The sequence below is a fragment of the Taurulus bubalis genome (genome assembly GCF_910589615.1).
Source record: "Taurulus bubalis genome assembly, chromosome: 10".
NCBI lineage: Eukaryota > Metazoa > Chordata > Actinopteri > Perciformes > Cottidae > Taurulus > Taurulus bubalis.
This window is the reverse complement of record NC_136598.1, coordinates 1,481,997-1,502,605: the sequence shown is the minus strand read 5'-3', so window position 1 is coordinate 1,502,605 and position 20,609 is coordinate 1,481,997.

Here is a 20,609-nt window from a genome sequence, read left to right as displayed (position 1 = left end):
ATTATTGCTTTCTTTCCTTCTTTCATCATGTTTTTACGGATTGGAAACAAGACTTTGCGTCGTTGCATGATTTCTTTTGGATATTGATCGTTGAGACCGTAATCCGTTCCTTTGAGCTGCCTTCCTTGTTGTCGGACCTGTTCTTTTTGTTTGTAGTGTTCAAATTTAGCGATGATTGGCCGTGGTCGGGTATCGTTGTTCTTCGGTCCCAGACGGTGTACGCGATGGAATGTTATGTTGTTGACGGTCTCTGCGGGTAGTTTAAACTGTATGGACATGAATTCTTTGATTGATTTTTCGGGGTCTTCCGAGGTCTCTTCGCTAATGCCGGTAAAGACTAGATTGTCACTCATACTGCGCGTTTGCAAATCCAAGATGGTTTGGTTCAAAGCTTTGTTGTCAGCGGTAACAGAGAAGAGCTGGGTGGTTATCGTGCTGACAGATTGATGGAGCGACTTGTTGTTATTAAGAGTGTCAATTTGGCTTTGACTGAATTCCAGGCTGTGGCACAGACCCTGGAATTCCCAGTGTAATACTTCGATAAGCGGAAGTCTGGCGTCAAAGCTGGAAAGTTTGTTTTCAATGGACATGAGTATGTCACTTACCCCGGAGCAGCATGGTGGATTGGGTGAAGTGGGTGTATTTGTACCTGTGCTAGTACGGGCTTTTTTGCTGTGTGAAAAGGGCATCTCCTCGGAGTCATTTGTCTTGGTCTTGTCCATGATGCAGATTTACCCGAAGCACTCGTCAATAAATTCTTCCAAATCGTCCAGTTCGAAATATATTGTAGTCCAGTTTTTTAGTGAATTAGATATTGGGTGGAGAGGGAAAATATCAGGGTTTTAAGTCTGATAAGAAAAGTTTGTTTCGACAGTAGTCTAGCAGCTGGGGGCTGCCATCTTGTTGCACCTTGACACTAATCTGACGTCACTCCTCCATGCAGATCCCGTCACCGAGCTGCAGATCTCCCGTCACCGAGCTGTAGATCTCCACCATTGATTTTTTGATTCAATCTGTTTTATTATAACACACCGAATCCGGAATTCTCTTCGCGTCCATCCAAAGATTTTTGAACACAACAGAAGTCAAAAGTCTGTACCTTTGTATTATTTTCTGGTATGTATGTAGAACATAATTTGAAAATTGTGTAAATGTTTAAAATCAGTGGTGTGAATGAAGACGATTACACAGCAGTGGGGAATGCTTTTCTCTCCGCAGCGCATTTGTGTTCATTGTGCGAATGTGTCAGGTCTCGGGCAGTGTGCACGGCCCATGTGCATGCAAATGTATGTACTCAAGCCTGTGTGTTTGTTTCGAGTGTGTGTGTGTGTGTGTGTGTGTGTGTGTGTGTGTGTGTGTGTGCACTTTAAATTTGTTTTTATGCAGGTCGTATTATTTTAAGACGTCATATTTATTGCCCACAGCGTGAAGGCCGGTCCGCAAATATTGTCTTACATGAAACCAGTCCATGGCGCAAAAAAGGTTGTGCACAGCTAAAATAGAACATAAAGCAGGTTATGCTTTAGGGCGGGGCTTACTGTGATCAAAACCGTATACGGCATCTCCACGTCACTCCTCTGCGTTCCAATTACGGTGACTTCTCTTCATTGGTTCCATCGGCAGTCCACAAACCAATGGGTGACGTCACGATGACAACGTCCAATTTTTATACAGTCGGTATGACATCATTTCTGTGTCTTCCTACACAATGTACCACGCCCACCCACTGCTCGCTGTGATTTGCCAGAAGGGTGAGTATGAAACACTTTGGATTTCCACACCGGTTCGACAGCACGTCTTACAACCTCGTTGTGATCCAGCATGAACCCGACCTTGAGGATTGTTGAGTGGAGGAAAAACAAGCGGGGGAGGGATGACGAGAGCTGAATATTTATTTTAAGTCATTTTATTGAACAACTAAAAGCACAAGAATTCCGTGTTACACTTGATCGAAAACAAAAGAAGTACAATTCAGTATCTCAAAACTAGACCTCCATCATCTCTCAGCTCAATACGTCCATATTGCAGTGGAGTGTATCTACGATGCTATAATAGCTGGACGTCTCGCGCGAGGATTTCCCTGACAAAAAGAGCAAGTGAGCGACATATATATTCATTCAACATGTTCATCATTTTGTCACAGAGGGGGAGAGAAAGATTAAATTAAAAAGAGAAGGAAGGAAGGAATGCCAGGGAGAGGGAATGAGCAGGCACAGAGCGAGAGAGAGAGAGAACAAAGAGAAAAGAGAAAAGAAGGGATGAGCATATTTGACTGAGAAGATGAGATGAGAGCGCTGTAAATACATTTTAATTTTTTTTAAAGGAGAGGAGAGGAGGGTGATGAAAAAAGGAGGAGGGGCGAGGAAATGGAGGCCGAAGAGTCAACGGGGGACTTTTTTGGATTTTACATGTAAAACGACAGGAGGAAAGAGAGGGTGATATAAGATGAGGGAGAGGAGGGAGGGGCAGGACGAGAGGAGAGTAATGAAAAGAAGCGAAGGAGAAGGGAGGTCAGAGAGAGGTGGACAGCTGATGTGAGAGAGGTGAGGGAGGGCTCAGAAAGGAGGAGAGGAAGGGGAGGCTAGGGAGGGAGAGGATTCATGACAGTTTACTTTAATCTAGAACTTCTTTCTTTTGAATCATTTTTGGAGATAAAACCTGCATCAGCGTGTCAGGACCCTGTCTGATCCTCTAAATCTAAATGCCATCCTACTAATTCTCCATGATGCACCTCTAATGGGAAGATAATTAATTTGTGACGCACTGAAATCTTTTAGCGGAGCTAGCAACAGTACAAGCGGGTTTAAAGCCGAAGCGTTCACTATGAGCTGAAGAAACCTCATGACCACATTCCAGAAGTACAGATTAAAAAGGGCATTTAAGATTACATTTTCCATGCATGCGTACACATGAAGTACTATTGATATTTTCTGTTTGATTGTTTTCTGTAACTTGTTGGGTTATGATGCCTTCAATGACATGCAAATAAATAAGGCAAACAAATAAACACAAATGGATATATAGAGCAGATGATTGACGGACTGTAAGGTCGCTTTATGGCAATACACAGACATGACCCACAGCGTACAAGCTGTCTGCTATCAACTAACTGCCTGGAGGAGATACACGTAACGACGTTGGATGGTACGAGGAGCGCCCGAACGCACCGCTCACTTTTGGCCCCTGAAGGAAACCTTCTCGGGTCCAGTCTTGTTCTCGCTGCTCGTCAGATCTGTCCAAGTGGACCCACGCGTTTCTATTCCTTCACTTTGAGCTGAGATGTTACGGAGACCCTCCCTGTCTCACCCCTCACACCTGACCTCTCTCTCCCTCTCTCGTCCCCTGTTCCTCTGCTTTCATTTCAAATCTCTGCAGTATTTCCTCCCATCCCCAATTATCCTGTCACCCGAACCTGGTGTGTGTGTGTGTGTGTGTGTGTGTGTGTGTGTGTGTGTGTGTGTGTGTGTGTATGTGTGTGTGTGTGTGTGTGTCTCTGACATATCCATCCTTACAGATAATTGTATGTTGAGTCATGACATCAAACAGCTGCCAGGGATGTGTGGAGAGAGAGAGAGAGAGAGAGAGAGAGAGAGAGAGAGAGAGAGAGAAATATTCCTGGCTGTGTGGCGATGAGGAGGGGGATCAGAAGAAGGAAAATGTTTAAAGACATCAAACACTGCCCATGATTTAGTACGACTCCTGCAGCCAGCTAACATGGACAACTCAGAGTTATGGCATACTCACGTGCTTTTTACACAATACATCCAAGCAGTTTGCAGATGGGGGGGAGATATGGATCGCAAAACTCCGTTGGATTTTCTTGACTGAATGACAATATTCCATCTTATCTTTTTTTTTCTCCAGTGGACACACTTTCATTTTTATGTGTGAAAAAATGATTACAAAGGGGGACAAAAGCAATGTGACGTGTTTAACTATGAGGTACAAGAGTAAACATGGAGGTCCAGCGAAATGGATGCAGATGAGCACGTGTGGAATTTATGTGTGTGTGTGTGTGTGTGTGTGTGTGTGTGTGTACATATATACACACGTATATACATATATATATAATGGAGTGAGGAGGAGGGAAGCAAGTAGAAGAACAAATACATGTTAGAATGAATAAATAATACTAATGGCAATTAAAGTACACGTATAAGATAAATGAATAACCAAAATAAATGACTGATTAAAACTAAAAAGGTGCGTTCATCTTTACAGGGGGACAAATCCCAGCCATTCTACTTTACTTCTTTCTATTTTTCTATCTTTTTATTTCTACTTTTTATTGTGCGACTTGTCCAGCGTGTGCTGTGGGCCTCAAATGACTCATTTCACGTGACACATTATTTGAAACGCTGGTGTCTGTCTGCCTATATATATATATATATATATATATATATATATATATATATATATATATATATATATATATATATATATATATATATATATATATAAAAAGAGACGGAAACAGAGACAGAGGTGGACAGAGAAGCGAGACCGACCAAATGGACCTCGCTGCCTGAGTCATGAGAGGACACGCGGGCCCGACAGAGGCCCCTCCGAGCTGCTCCGACATGTTCCTATTGACCCCACAGTAATGGAGCCCGAACACTGGCAGCACTGAGCAGGCGCACAGACACAGTTTCCCCATTAGTTTCCGCAGGCCGGGGCAAGCCTAATGCATTACACGGGACATCGTTCTTGTGAAGGCCGGTGGCATTTCACGGGAAGTCCTTCTCAGCCGGATTTTGGACGCGAAAAGGGGAAACATCAGGTCACACGGAGTCAGTCCATGAGATGCCACACAAGCTGTTTAATGCTGAATTATTGAAACACAGTTTCACTTAAATTATGCACGGCGAGAAACCCTTGAAAGACTTTCTTCCTTGCTCTGATGTAACGCTGTCCTTCCAAACTTTAATAAGTAAAAGGGGCCTTTTATAACCGTCAAGAGGCCCCTCAGACTGCAGCTGCGGGGAGACTCCAGATTGGTCTTCGATGTGATGTTGGTGCCTTTAGTTCGTCAACCCTTTTGTGCATCGTGTGCCACAAGGGGGGGGGGGGGGGGTTGCACAAGAATCCCTGAAGTATCATGGCCAAGACAGCCGGACAGTTTATTTAACAGACAAATACAGGTTCAGCCATCGCAAAATCCTCAACGCAAGCACACACACACAAAGCTGCAGCACATTGGCGATTGGATGTTCAGCTTTTCTAAAGTAAAGGATATGCAGCAACAGCTCAATTCCTGTGTAATGCATGCAACATGTTTTTTTGCCATATTCACAATTTACCCGCAGTGCTTTGGTCTCTGTCTCTGCCACATCAACAAGGACCGATACAAGGTACTCTCTGCCTCCGCCAAAACCGGCCCGCGGTGGAATTATCTTATATATCCGCAGGATTGTATCTAATTACTATTAGAGCTGGCCCCCCGGTAAAGTGCACGCACCACTAATACTACAAATCCCACAATGCACTGCCAGTGCGTTGCCACGTGAGGGCCTGCAAGCGCGAGCCCTTGCACTACTCACTCATCAGCAGCTTTATGGAGCTAGTCACCAGTTGTCACCAAATTTCAGCTATCTCACTCTCCAAAAAATGGCTAAACGAAAGGTGGACTTTGAAAACAGAGGTTTTCAAGGCAGGTGGGAGGCAGAGTATATGTTCGCGGATATAAATGGCAAACCTGTTTGTCTTGTGTGCGGAGACGGTGTGGCTGTAGTGAAAGAATATAACGTAAGAAGACACTATGAAGCGAAACACCACGACAGGTACAAGCATCTGAACATGAAACAGAGGCTCCAGAAGGTAGAAGAGTTGAAAAGAAGTCTGGTATCACAGCAGGCTATGTTCACAAAAGCCAAATCACAAAGTGAGGCTGCTGTAAAGGCTAGTTTTATTGTGGCAGCAGAGGTCGCTAAATCAGCCCGGCCCTTTACCGAGGGAGAATTTGTCAAAAGCGGCATGATGAAAGTTTGCAACGTCGTGTGCCCAGATAACAGGAAAGTATTTTCAAATGTGAGCCTGAGCAGAAACACCGTTGTGTACGTGAGCTTGCCACCAATCTATATCAGCAGCTGGTGGGATAGGGAAAAGATTTCATCGCATACACCCTTGCTGTGGATGAGAGCAGCGACACTTCTGATACTGCCCAGCTGTCAATTTTCATCCGTGGAGTGGACTCAAGTCTGTGCGTAACAGAGGAACTTTTGGAATCAAGATCAATGCATGGCACGACTACGGGAAAAGATCTCTTTGAAGAGGTATCCAGATGTGTAAATGAAATGGGGCTGCCTTGGGATGAACTTGTGAGTGTGACAACAGATGGAGCGGTCAAAAGAATGGATTGGAGGGCAGGATTCGGGAGAAGATGCGAGAGGAAAACGGAGCTGACAGCTTATCACTGCATCATACACCAGGAAGCCTTGTGTGGCAAAGCCTTGAAAATGGAATATGTAATGAGCACCATAACACGAGCAGTTAACTTCATAAGAGCCAAAGGTGTAAATCAACGCCAGTTCAAGTCTTTTCTTGGAGGAGTTGGGTTCAGAGTATGCGTATCACACAGAGGAGCGATGGCTAAGCCAAGGAAAAGTGCTGAAAAGATGTTCCGAGTTGCATGAGGAGATCTATCAGTTCATGGAAAGCAAAGGGAAAGACAAAACAGAGCTCCAGGATGAAAAGTTGCTTGTGTGAAGTGGCGTTTCTGTGTGACATCACGAGCCATCTCAATGAGCTCAACCTGCAGCTTCAGGGGCGAGGCCATGTGATCACAGACATGTACACTGCAGCTGCGCCTGTCCACAGATGCTGCAAGAAAACTTGAGGCATTTTCCGTGCTGCCAAACTATGAAAGAGCAGGTCTCTACCGCCGTGTTCCCAAGTCCACAGTTTGCTGGAAAACTCAGCGTACTTGGTGCCGACTTCACACAGTGATTTGCCGACTTTGAAGCCCAAAAAAGCAGGTTTGAATTGCTCAGCAATCCATTTACAGCTGACGTGGAAAGCACACCAACCGACCTCCAAATGGAGCTGATTGAACTCCAATGTAGTGACACACTCAATGCAAAGTATGACTGTGGGCGCTGCACAGTTTCCACGTTTCATCCCCGACACAATGCCCCAGCTGCGTACCCAAGCTGCTCAAATGTTTGGCAGCACATACCTGTGTGAACAACTGTTCTCCTTGATGAAGGTAAACAAAACATCACACAGGAGTTGTCTTCCTGATGAACACCTTCACTCAATCCTGAGGATTTCTTCAGCTTAGAGCCTGACCCCAAACATTGATGAACTTGCATTCAAGATGAGATGTCAAGTATCTGGCTTAGACTAGTGAGCATCACAGAGCAGCAAACTGAGCTTTAATGTATCTTTTCGCACTTTTTTTCTTGTACCACAGGGCATGTTTGGTTTTTCTTTGGAGGAAATTAAGTTGTGGCTGTTGTTGGCCTGTGGAAAAATGTCTTCATTAGAAATTACTCTGGAAAAGCTGCAGATAGAGCCATAAGAAATTAATGTAACAGATGTTTCATTTATTTCATGTTTAATGTTGTTTTAATAGGCAATAGCTTAAGCTTTGTTAGTTCCAGGTTAAATATGTGCAATAAGTTAATTTAAACAAGTTTTGCAATAAACATTGAACCAGTCCGGCCCTCGACTTGTACCAATTTTTTTATTTTGGCCCACTGAGTTTGAGTTTGACACCCATGGTCTATTTTCCCCTCAATAAATTGTTCCATCAAATCAGAAAATATTGAGAAGGCTTACTGCACGTACGTCAAACCTAAAAAGTAAACTAAAATTCACTAACAAAGACCACGGCAATAGTGATACGAGTTTACAGATTGTTTATTGTTCGATGGAAAGAGAGGGCCAAGGGACCCGACCCTCTGTAGTGCTACAAAGAGCAGGATGAAACTATTTCAACTGGGTTTATTGTCGTATTGTTCTCAGTATTTAGATAAACTCAAGGGGTTTTGTGGCTTTTATTTAACAGCCATCCATACGTGTGGACCGACTTTCCTCGAGGTAGTGAACATGAATAATAAACAGCAGGAGAGAGCAGGAGAAACTGCTAATAAGCTCATTACTTAGCACAAGATGAAACATAAAAACCAATAACCTTAGCTGTGAATGCTTAAGAGGGGTCATCAGCACGATTGGAATGAGCCTTTGACCAATTAGATTGCTTCGCTCAGACCACTTGATGTGTAAATCAGTTTAACAGCTGATATAAATATGAAGTAGAAGGAAGCGTGTGGTTTTAAATGGGTTTTTGAACAGCCTGTGGACATGAATGAGTGGCTGAGGAAACCTGGGGAGCATGTGGTTTAAAAAACAAGTTCAGCGTATGAAAAAAATAACAACGCTGTGGTATTAAATTGGTTTCGGTGCTAAAAAGGTCTAAACATAGTGTGTTGAGGTGGGTGGTTTACTGTGCCGAGGGACCCTGTGGTCTGAGGGCTCACAGTCAAACAAGCCTGTAATAGTTCCCATTAAGCTGCAAGGAGGTGATAGCTCCATTTGTACACAGTGGGAGAGGATATTGTTAATTTCTCCTTGCTGACGATAGAGAGGGTTGCTTTTTTTCACAATGGATGGCAGCAGCTTGATCTCACAGAAATACGTGAAAATGCCCACCACCTCAAAACAAAATAAAGGCTCAAGCCAAGTCCATAAGGGATCCTTGGTCGCGGTGGTCACACGGATTAAAAGCATCCATGTGAATACGCCACCCTCAGAGCTGCTGACGTAGTTCCAACAGTAAGAAAGGTGGGGTGGATGGAGACTTTAAACACTTGGTGTAAAACACTCATTTTAAGGCCAATCACAATGTTTTTCCTAAACGTAACTAAGGCCGGTCTCAGACTGATTTTGAAATTGGGTTGCATCACACACATAACGTAGATGCTCTTTTCTCAAATCTTAAGACATACACACTAAAGGATTTGAACATAATTGAGCATCACAGCTTTGTAGCAAAAAAAGACGAAAGCTGAAGGCTAAGTCTCAAGGAGAAAATGGCTGGGGAGACATGGGTTGTCTATTCTTCAGCGGCCGTCTCTTTGTTGCAGACTTATCATTATCATCCACATTCTCCTCAATATCACAATTTGTTTTAATTATGGGGCTGTGAAAGGTTTGAGAGATTTGGGACCAACTCAACGGCGGAGAGCGAAGCTGGAGGGGAGATGGCGCAGAGTGCTGGATGGCATGCTGGCAGGATGGGCTGGGGAAGATGGCGTGGCTGACAGGTGCAGCTGATGAGAGCAGGCAGGCAGAGAACCGGTTTCTGGAACACAGAGAAACAAACAATTACTGAAGAGCAACAACACGAGGAAACATCCCTGATGTAACAACACGGACTGTATCAGCATTTAGCCAAGAGCGCACACAATCTCTGGAGCAGAGTGAGCGATGTGCTGACGAGCGGCTGGAGAGCCGGGGCAGATCCACAGAGCCTGATGAGATGCAGGTGTGCTCAAAATCAGCCAGCAGCAGGAGGGGCAGGGGGAGAGGCCACGCCCACAGCCACAGGGAGGCGGGCAGAAGATGGAACAGACAGGAAGAGGAAAAACCAGTCTTGGACGTGACTGTGTCCAGTCTGGTCTCGGCTTCCGTGATTTTGTTGCCTATACCCAAAGTTAAATATTTTTGTGGTGGTAGAGTTCCTCTGTCAGCTGGTCTGCCACTTTGCTCCCGACAGAAATATCTCCATAACCATTTGAAACATTTCGTATAGATATTCACACATTGGTTTGTGGACGGATGTTTTGAAGCCTCGATTTCGCCATCGCCATCTTGAATTACGGCTGTCGGCATGTTGTTATTTTATCCGCAACCAATGAACAGAAGTAACCATGTTTGGCACGCGGATGAGTGACGTAGAGACACCACATACACAGCTGGTAGCAACCTGTCAATCACAGTAGCCCAGCCCTAAAGCATCCCCTGCTTTATGGTCTGTTTGACTCTAAATGACCATAATTTACTAAATGAACATCATGCTGTATTGAAGAAGACTTGGAACTAGAGATTGAGACATAAACTCATTTTAAAAATGTTTACTGAGGGAGTAAATCCAGAGAGAAGTAGAGTCATTTATATAGACTTCTATACAACCAGACTTCTTTTAGCAACCGGAGGCCCCTGCTGGCCAATAGAGAGAATGCAGGTTTTGAGAACCGGAGGTTGCCACATGATACCCAGCCTAGGTTTTGCTTTTGAAACACAAGCGGTATTTCAGATAAATCTGATAAGACATGAGTAACAATTAAGGCAGCCTCAGTGACACTTGAAATGCAGAACTTCCTCTAAAGAATCAGAGAATAGTAGCTGCGCCGTTAGCCTACTAGACATGCTCCTTTACTTCCCTGTAGGGACCGAGAAAAATTTAACAACCAGAGGAAAGAAACTTATCAAAGGAACTCTGGGCTAAAGGCTAATCTCCCCACTGTGCAGCGCTGTGCTCTCATCCCCTGCAGAGTACAGCAGCAATCACTCAGCTCCTGTGCACGGACCAGACTCTAATGTGTCACACCTTAACCTATGCAAAAAAGAGCCCGGTAGAGAGGAGCTTCTTTGCCATTCTTAGTTTAGGACCCTCATCAGTCACTCCCCATGTGGTCTGGCCCTATCTTCCCAGTCCCTGTGGTGTACAGTAACTCTCTTTAACTCCCTGTGGTCTAATGTCCTTTTCTCTCTGTGCCTGTGCAGTAACACTCAAACCCATTTACGAACCTAATTCCAGTTACATTGTTGGCTATTCTTGGCAAATTGGCTCATTATGGCTTTTTTGTTGTTGTCTGTCTGCATGCAGATTGGGGAATTACAGCGGAGCCCTCGAAAGAGATCTTTTTTTCATACTTATCTTTTAAGGTAACTGAATAGGTTGCGAAAGGAGCCGGCACGCACAGCTTAGGAGGTTCATCACTTTGATTAGTAAGCTAACTGATGTACCACCCGTTCTCACTCCCAGCTTTTCAAATGTGGCAGCTTGGTCAGTGTCAAAAAAACTACGAGCCTTTACATGTACGTGGCAGTATTTCTGCTGGGACTAAAGGAGGAAGTCAACAAAGCCCACTTGGGGTGGCAGTTGGATGAGTCAAACAAACACAGGACTTTCACCCAGGAGAGTGCTATTTGTGTACCGTTGAATTATATGAAGTAGCTTTATTTATTGTTACGATAATCTTTTAACTAAGTATTTTGTTGCCTAAATCTAACCAAGTTATTACTTGTGGAAATGGACTTTGGAAGGAATTTGTCCTGGCGGGAGGTGCATAACAACAGTAAACATTTAACGATAAACATAAAACAATTAAAAAAGGGAGCATGAATATGTACAATTGGGTCTATAGAATATACAAATTAAAGTTAAAATAAAAATAAAGTAAAGTGCACAGAATTACGTGATTATGTGAAAGTGACAAGTGTAAAGTAAAGTAAAGTGGCAAGTGTATTTAAATATGTGGTCAAATCCTTTGAGTAATTGTTTGCGTTTTGACGCACGATTCGGCGTCTAAATTATGTTCTGGGACATTTCCCTGGAAGAGGGATCCTACTTTCTGTAAACCTGAGAATGACTCAGGAAGGAAATGGACTCGGCTACGGCTGTGCATATGAAAGGCCCTCAATAGACCGTTCTGAGAAACCTTTCAGCCTTTTGAGGACCTATGGTACATGTATACATGGACCAGGGTCTAAATTGTGCGCTTTGCCGGGATAAACTTTGGCGATTGGGCAAACACACCCAGCTGGTTCAACTCATGTATGGATCTAGTCTAGTACCAATTTAGGACCATTATGGGACAAGGGGAGAACATTTCTCTCTTTGTTTGATAACATTACAAGTAAAGTTAGGCTTTGCTTTTGGAGAGAAAAGAAAGTGAGAGGGGGCCATTTCTCAAAGCTGCACTATATTAGGGGAATACAAAGCCCCAAAAAAGAATCTTTAAAAAAAGAGAGGTAGAGGTAAGACTGATAGCTCAGCACTGCTGTGAGAAAAGAAAACCCACATTATTCTCCGATTGTTTGGCGTTTACTTTCTAAAGCACAAATACATAACCATCAAACATTCAACAGATGATTTGCTGTGTAGACATACGCTCTTAGTTTCATTTTCCTCCTCTGCTTTTTATTCAATACGTCCAGCATGCATCAGTAAATACAAAGCAGCAATAAATGTTGAGACAAAGAAGCAAAAGAAGCTTTTAGATGAACGGGCGGACACACTGGACAGTGTGTTTACCCTGCGACCACAAGTGGCCCTCGTCCCAGACGACTGATTTGCCTCATCTATGCCGGTCTTTAGACCAGTGTTGACTGAAGGAACCTTTTAGTTTCTTGTAAAGTAGTCCTGGGACGAAAATTACCACATACCTCTTAATAAAAAAACAGTATATGTCCACCAGACGCCTGAACGCATCTCATCCATAGCTCAGACTCTTTTCTTTACCTTAAATATCCCCAAAGTATCTCATCTCACCACTAGGAGTCCTCCTTAAGGTCAGTAGAGGTCAAGTTAAGTTCACAGAGCCACAAAATGCAATCTTTTGGTTTTGTGCACAGGGACACATTACAACAAAAGTGGGTTTTAGGCAACAACACCACTGGGGTAGGTTCAGGAAATGCATTGGTTAGGCTGTAAATAACTACTGTGATGTCATAAGAGGTAGTGTCATCAATGGGAGGTACATCCCCTCCCAGTGGTTGCAGCAGGGACACAATCCATCATGGCAGATGGAGAATGAACTGCAATTCTCATAGTCAGCAGGGCAGCCAGGCTCAACGCTGCTGCCCAGCTGGAGGAGATGAGGCTGATGACCCTGTGAAGAGCTGGTGTGAGGAGAGACAGAGGACAGGAGCGCAGGAGAAGAGAGGAGGTTTTATATCACGTTAAAGACAATGAACCAGGAGAAAACTGAAGTACTGATGTTTGTTTTGTACAACGACTTTTTGTCTGAATACAGAACTTTGAGTTAAAGATACCACTGCGTGTCATTTTGATCTGTGCACCCGCGCCTCACCTCACGATCCCGACCTCTCAAGACATCACACATCGTACAGTTAGGTTTAAGCAACACAACAACACTTGTGTTTGTGAAGTTGTTACCCATCATTGCCCCACAGCCACAAGTGTATATAAAACTATGATAACAGCAAGCTAAAACGGGCTAGTGCCACAACAACACACAGGCAAAGATTTTAGCAAACAGAATGACCTGCTCATTAAAGTCATAGGGCAGCTGGTCTCCTCATATAAGATGCTGGAATTCAAACAACATGCCATTAATGAATCGCCTCATTCATTAACACTGTGTTGTGTTCACAGTGACTCCCACCATTTCATGTGTGTTTCCACCATCAACATTGTTTTCTTTCTGAGCAACATAAAAATGAACTTGTGTCCATGTACTCGAAACCAATAGTTTGCATTTTGTTACTATTTCCATACTTTCCGTGTGATGGCTGGATGCAGCATTATGTGGACAATATGCGTTCCACCTGAAGATGAAAGCCATTTCTTCACGTGAATATTAAAGCCCCGGTGCCCACTTGTCCAGCCAGCATATCAGAACAAGGTGAAAGGAGAAAGGAGGAAATCAAATTAGTCTCACTCATCCCTCGATATTATTTCCGGCCTCGAGGTTCCGAATCCTTTCCGTTTTCATTGGACTGTTGTTGCAGCCGATATAGTCCTGTCATGTCCACTCTTCATTCATTTATTCTGACTTATACACTGTATTAGTATTCTCGGATGCCCGTTCTGAAAAGGGTGCTCCGTCTGTGTACTTTCGAACTCTGCATAATTTGAGATTTTATGAAGTGAATTCCTGGGAGAGAAGAGGGCTTCATTATAAACCTGCAGTAGAGTGTTTGAGGTCTCAGGCCACCTTCAGAGCAATGTGTGTAGAACTGAAACTGGCTGTCTGGCACCTACACCTCCCACCAAGCTCCATTATGGTGATGTAGAATGGCAAAATGACTGAATTTCAGTGTGAGGCAGGTTGTAACTTCATGTTAGGCTGTAATCACTGAAATATGTAACATCAGACAACAAAGAGCCTTTCTCATTGCGACCAAATCGCTAAATCGATGGTTGCTGTGTGACACAGAAAACCCCTGCACATCCTCATTAGTGTTGAAGTCACAACGGATCCTAAAAGTCCCAGAACGGCTGACACTAATTACTGATCATTGATTGGCAGATACAGGGTAGAGACTGTGGGTGGGGGCCGTCTCTTGGCAGCTCTGCAGATCAAGTCCCCAAAAAGACAACTTCATGCGGACAGTTGTTAGTGAGCATTCCTGATGTCGTTTAGGTTGAAGCGGATGTAAGAGAGTTAAGTGGGGGAAGACCAGTGGCCGAGCAGTTTGATAGTGTGGTCGGGGAGTCGGTCTTGATGCGGTGGAGGCTGCGCAGATGCTGAAGGAATGGCCCGAATACGATTTGGAGGGTATTCCGGACCTTGCTAGGATCAGGCGGAGGTGGTGGTGAAACCAGGCTCGTGTGGCTCCCCTCCCGGTCTCCGTTATGAAGAGGGTGTCTTGTCCGGATGTGTGGCTGGTCGATCTGAGGGTTAAGTAGTCGCGAATGGGCTCGTACAGGCTGAGGAACGAGTTCAGGCGGAGGAGGTGGATGGGTTGGGGCAGACCGTGTTAGTTGTTCTTGCTGTGCTTGAGAAGATAGATGATGGTATCAGGAGGAAAGACTGAGATGTCTGACAGGCTTGCGTGTTGCGATAACTGGTCTCTGAGCAGCGCAGGAAGCCGAAGAAGGCGAGCAGGAACATAGACTCTAGAGTTTTGTCGGTGAAGGAGGACAGGTAGCCCGAGCGGAGTGTGTGGGTGCAGCAGGCGAGGAGATCCGACGTGAGGGGCAGGCGACTAGGTGCGGGGCGTGGTTCGGCCTTGCTGAGGCCTTTAACCCTCTGGGGTCTTGCGTCACGCTGCCGTGATATACAGTGTTAAATTTTTGTAAAAAAACATTTCTCGGCCCCCTCTTCTGTGTGCTTCTGTGTCCCTGTAACAGAAGCTGACACTCCTTTCACCGTGATTAGTCAATTCAGGTGTCCGTCAAAAAATGTTGTGACTACCAATGAACACTCAGGAAATCCCTAAGGACCTACCCACCCAGCTATGCGACAAAGGACCTAGGATACAATGACCTACACACCTGCGGTTTATATATACATGCTGTAGTTTACAGTCAGACAGAAGCAAGAGATCATGGAGAGAACACAGTTCACAACAGAGGAAGCAGATGCAGCGATTTTGGCCAGCAGCGACGAGGACGGAGGAGCGTCAGACAGGCCCTGAAGGCTTCGACTCCTGCGAGAGGATTTTCCAGAGAGAAGGGATCCACTGGAAGATGGGTATGTGTATTTATTAACTCAACTTTGTTTTAGCATATTTACGGCAGCACAGTGAGCACATTTAGCTGGTCCCGATCCCTTCAGTGGTTTTCCCCGGTGCCCGAGTCTAATTCTGAGACGGGGCTGGCTGTTGGGGAGCTTGCAGGGAGCTAGCAGGGAGCTGGCGCTACCTCTGCGAGCTAACGGGAGATAGTTTGCTACAGCGGGGACACCAATGCAGGTAGTATCAGCGTATTACCCGACTGCATCGTCAATATCACTTAGTACCAACTAGTGCTCATCTTCGTTACATGTTTGTAAGACGTATAGCTAACTATCGGTATGTGTGTTTACATTAGCAATGGGCTAACGTGCTACAAAGGTGAACAGGATGTGGCATGTGTAGAAGGCGTTGCTGCCAAAACGCAGGGCCAGGTCGAGGATTAGTGTGAGGTATGCATCTAACTCTGGCCTGCGGTCGGGGTGGGCGGTGCAGATGACGTCGCGGTACAGGGAGAATGCGTACGCGAACTCGGTCATTGTGAGGTCCTTGGACCGGGTGGGGAATTGCTGTTTTAGCTCGATGGGGCCGAAGGAGGTGAGCAGCTCCCTCGGGATGTGGGGGTTAGATGTGAATGGGAGGATGAGCTTGGCTAGGTCGATGTAGTTACCTGTGAGGATCTGCTGCCTGAGCGCTTATGACAGTGGGGGAAGGTCGGGCGGGTGGAAGCGGGCATGGTGGAGGTTGTACTGTGGCTAGGGTGGGGCCGGGTGGTGCGCGCCGTCGGCGTAGCGGAGAAGAGTCCCGGTCTTCGCCCGTGGCTCTGGCGGCCGGAGCGAGGATCTCGGTCCGGGGCTGATCACTGGTGTGGGACTGTGGTCTGCGGAGTTGATCCTGCGGATCTCAGGCTGGAGTCGTGGGGAATGTGGACGATGGATCGCGGCCGCTGGCGGCGGAAGATTATTGGAGTCGGTGGGATCTCCTTGGGTTTCGGGACGGAACTGCTGGGTTAAAAACAGGTCGTCGTCCGAGAGGTTGAGCGATAGTTCTAGTTCCATTGCGTAGCGGTGGTTGCTGTTGTCGATTTGTATCATTGGGTGGCTCGCGTCATTTAGAGACTGAGTCAGGGCGGAAGTGCCGGGTTGATTGCGTTTAAGTACCCTGGTGCGAGGGGCGTGGTCCAAAGTTCCTGAACTACATTTAATAGAAACATAATTCTCTTCAAGAAAGTCGAACTACAAAGTGCTATCAGTAAGAGACATTTAAGTGCTACTAAAGTGCTACTTTCTTTATTCAAGGTATAGTCGAAAAAGATGTGTTTTTAGTTTACTCAGCTATTCGATCAGCGGGGCTGATTGGAACTTCATGGTTGGATTCGACACCTTTACCTTTACATGTGGTCATTTGATCCATTGTTCATATGAAGATATTGATTTTAAAGCAGCTTTAAGAGTTGTTTTTCTGGGAGAGAGAGCAACACCAGAGCTCCACCAGCCCTCCTCCCTTCTGATTAAATTAGACTTTCTCGCCGCTAAAAGACAAGTTTGAACAACCCCAAACTTCCATTTGCAACAAAACAACACACATCATGTATTTACAGCCTGTGTGACTGTCAGTCTTTACCTTCTCTCCATCTTCGGACTCTGAACGAGAGGTAAACTGCTGCTTTATTGAATCTTCGCTCAACCTCGATGGTATTGGCATTAAGCCTGTTTTCTATTTACCAACTCAGTAATAAAGTTTATTAATTTCTTAATTCCCAGGGAGAGCGGGGGTTTAAACAGGGATTTGAGTAAAGCCCACAGTGTGTACATAGCCACATGAGGAGTTTTTTGGGGAAGCTTAACGTTCTGTTATTTCTAAGCTGTCTCCCATGTAATGAGACATTGATTTTGTCATTCTGTTATTTATGCTTGTCACTCTGAACTTTTTTTCCTTCTGTTTGTCTGTATGTGAGTGTCATGAAAAGATGGATGGATTAGAAGTCAGCAGCTGTTTTAAAATGAACATCTGTGGTTTCTCTCTAAACTGTCTCTAAAACTCGAGTTCTGATCAAACACAAAGTCAATGAGGCAGCGGACTGGTGGGATGGTGGACTGGTGGGATGGTGGAAGTCTGTTCCAGCTGTTTTGGCTCGCACTCGCTTTCAATCCGAGTAGCTCGACAGCTCATCCTTTCCTCGCCTTTTATACACGTAACAGCAGCCAGCATGTTTTTATTCTCTCATGCGTTATCAACCCTTATCTAAGACCCGCCCCCCTAACTAACGAGCTATCCGGCTCAGCTCGATAGACTTTCATGCAAATGTTTCAGATTTTCTTCATTTTTCAGGCTGTTATTTGGGATACTCGTTACCCAGAGAGGTTAAGAAAAGAGATGTATGTTTCAATGTGACAAAACCTGTGGAGCTAACATTAGCAGAGTACGTTGGCACGTCCATCCTACGCTCGCTTCTAGTGGTATAGTGAATGTACACATGCTGCTTTTTCTTTTGAATGGTCGTAACAGTAAATAAAGACCTACAGGAACAGTGTTATTGCTTAACCCTTTGGGGGCGGGGCCCGCGTCGACGCGGCCGGGCAGGTGTTTAAGTTTTTAATAAAATTCTATCATCACAATAATACGTCACAGACATATGGTTTAAAATCTGGCGGATATGGTTTCCACTTCCGCGTCTGAGCATCTAAACATGGACGTGTCTTACGACGTGTGCAAAGCTTCAATGTGAGTTAGAAGATGCCAAGCAAAGAGTCCTGAGCAAAGCTATATTGGAGGGGACAGACGTACGCCTAGTACGCCTAGTAGCGTTGGATCTCCGTTAATCGTTACTACAGTAGTGTTGATGTCACGTTAGGTGCTGCTAACACGGCGTGAGGTAACGAGAGCTAATGGAGATAGCTGACTACAGCTATGAACGGTGGGTAATCAACTGTTGTCTCTTTCACCATTAACTTTATTTCAGTGAACTCATACTGACTTGTATTAATGTATTTTACAGAGTGGATTCAGAGCTGTGAGGGTCCAGAGGACAACATGCAGCTGCAGCAGTCTCCCTGTCCGTCTGCCTGCCAACACATCACCATAGCAGGCCTCAAAGCCATCATCCCCACCATATAATACATTTGGTTTTTGACATTTATTTACATGTGTCTACCATTTTATTCATATATTCCACTGCTTTTGTGAACCTAAGACCTTTGGTAAACCAATTTCCATCACCAAAACCGATATACCACATGAGTAAAGTTATGTTTTCACAACAAATATGAACAATTTCCAAAATCAAGATTACATTTTTCAGCTTTAGTCATATTTTCTCTTTACACTTGTGCCTTGGGACAATGGTGCCTCATTATATAGATAGCTGAGATTCTTCTGTAATTTTTGTATGTATGTATCATATGCAAGTGACTTTAAAAAGAGACATTTAAAAATGATTTAAAATCAAGAAAATGAACCCAGACCCCAGAGTGTTAATTCCATTGTCTTGTGTCTTGATTGCCAGCTGATGTGGTGGTTCACTTTGACACTGAACATCCTTCAGAGAGAGAGAGAGATAGAGAGAGAGAGAGAGAGAGAGAGAGAGAGAGAGAGAGAGAGAGAGAGAGAGAGAGAGAGAGAGCCCTGGTCCAGAACAGGCTTTGACGAGTTTAAGCATCTTTCTGAGAGGATTACCAGAACATGACAAACAATTGGGCTTAATAAGTTCCCGCATTTGCATGTTTGTGTGCGAGGCTGCGTGCGTTGTGTGTTTGAGTAAAAGTGTGTCGAGGCGATATTTAATTCCTGTTTCCTCCTCTGAGCTTCGAAGTTTTTTCTGAATTGAGCTTATTAAGAGTTTCCATGCTGAGAGAGAGAGAGAGAGAGAGAGAGAGAGAGAGAGGTTTCAGATAATGGCAGCAGAAGGGATGAGGAATCTTTTTTTCTCACAAGGAGGGAAAGAAATGAAAGACAAATGAGTGAAGAAGAAAGTAAAGAACTAGAAAGGAAGAAAGACGAGTCAGAAATAGAGCAGAGTCTGCAGGCCTCATGAGTTCTTTAATGGACCAAATGCTGCTGACTGACATTTATTACAGAGGGACTCATCTTCCTACTGCACTGCTGAGAGGGGTGGAGTGATGGAGAGAGAGACAGTAATAAAAGAGGCAGAAAAGAGGATGTACAGAGACGGTTTCCAAAGGCCAGACAACTATTGCTGCGTTTTTCTTCTTCTCCTGCAAGAGCACAGAAAGACAGAGTCACGGAGCGATAACCATGATGGACACGGTTCAATAACATATGTGTCTCACAAAGACACAGCAGCAAAGCAGAATATCCTGACGGAATGAGAAGCTAAAGGACGGAGTGTGTTCTTAAGCTTCCCGGCATCGTCTTCATGACAGACTGAAGAGCCTGCAGAGGCCGGGAGGGATTAGTAGCGGGAGGAGGGGGAGGATGAAAGAAAAAACACACAATTTAATTTCACTATCAGGTAAAACAAGCACAGTATCAGATATATACATATCATATGAAACTACACTCCTAAATTACTCCGCTACAATATCTGCATATGGAAACTACGATAAGATGAGCATAATGGGATGGTTATGGCAACTTAAATATTGTGGTTGAAGCTGTTTTTTAAAAAGGGCAAACGTTAACTGCAAGAGATTTTCAAGATTCACATATTCAGGAACATCTCCATGCTGCACAATTTCACGCATGCCACGGCCTTGCTGGATAGATGGGGCAGAGCAGCCGACGCAACAGGAGGAGGAGACGGGGCAAGGCCAGATGAACGTGTATGGCGAGGAGCTGTTCTTGGCCAGTGGCAAAGTTCTTGTAATAAATAAATCGGTCCCAGCTTTCATTCACACATGAGCCCATGCTGGAAATGTTCCTGGACTGCATGTGTGTAAGGGACGATATGTTACTGCTCTCAATATAAGGGCACACACTGCTTCCTGCTTCGGGACTGAACACTCACTGCATGTATGCCATGCTGCAGGACCATCCAATGTGTCCTTTACAGACAATGTAGTAAACACACCAAGCATAGGATACAGATAAATAACTAAATAAACTGAAAGAAGACAGATGTATTATATAAATACTATTTGAGCACTATGTGTACTTGTACTGACAGTAAATTACATTTCATTGCTTAGTGCAAATTGCTGTTTAGTTTTAAGTTTATTTTATGTGATTTTCTTTTAACTTTTGCATTGTCTTAAACAGTGTTTTGTTGTGTTCATTATGAT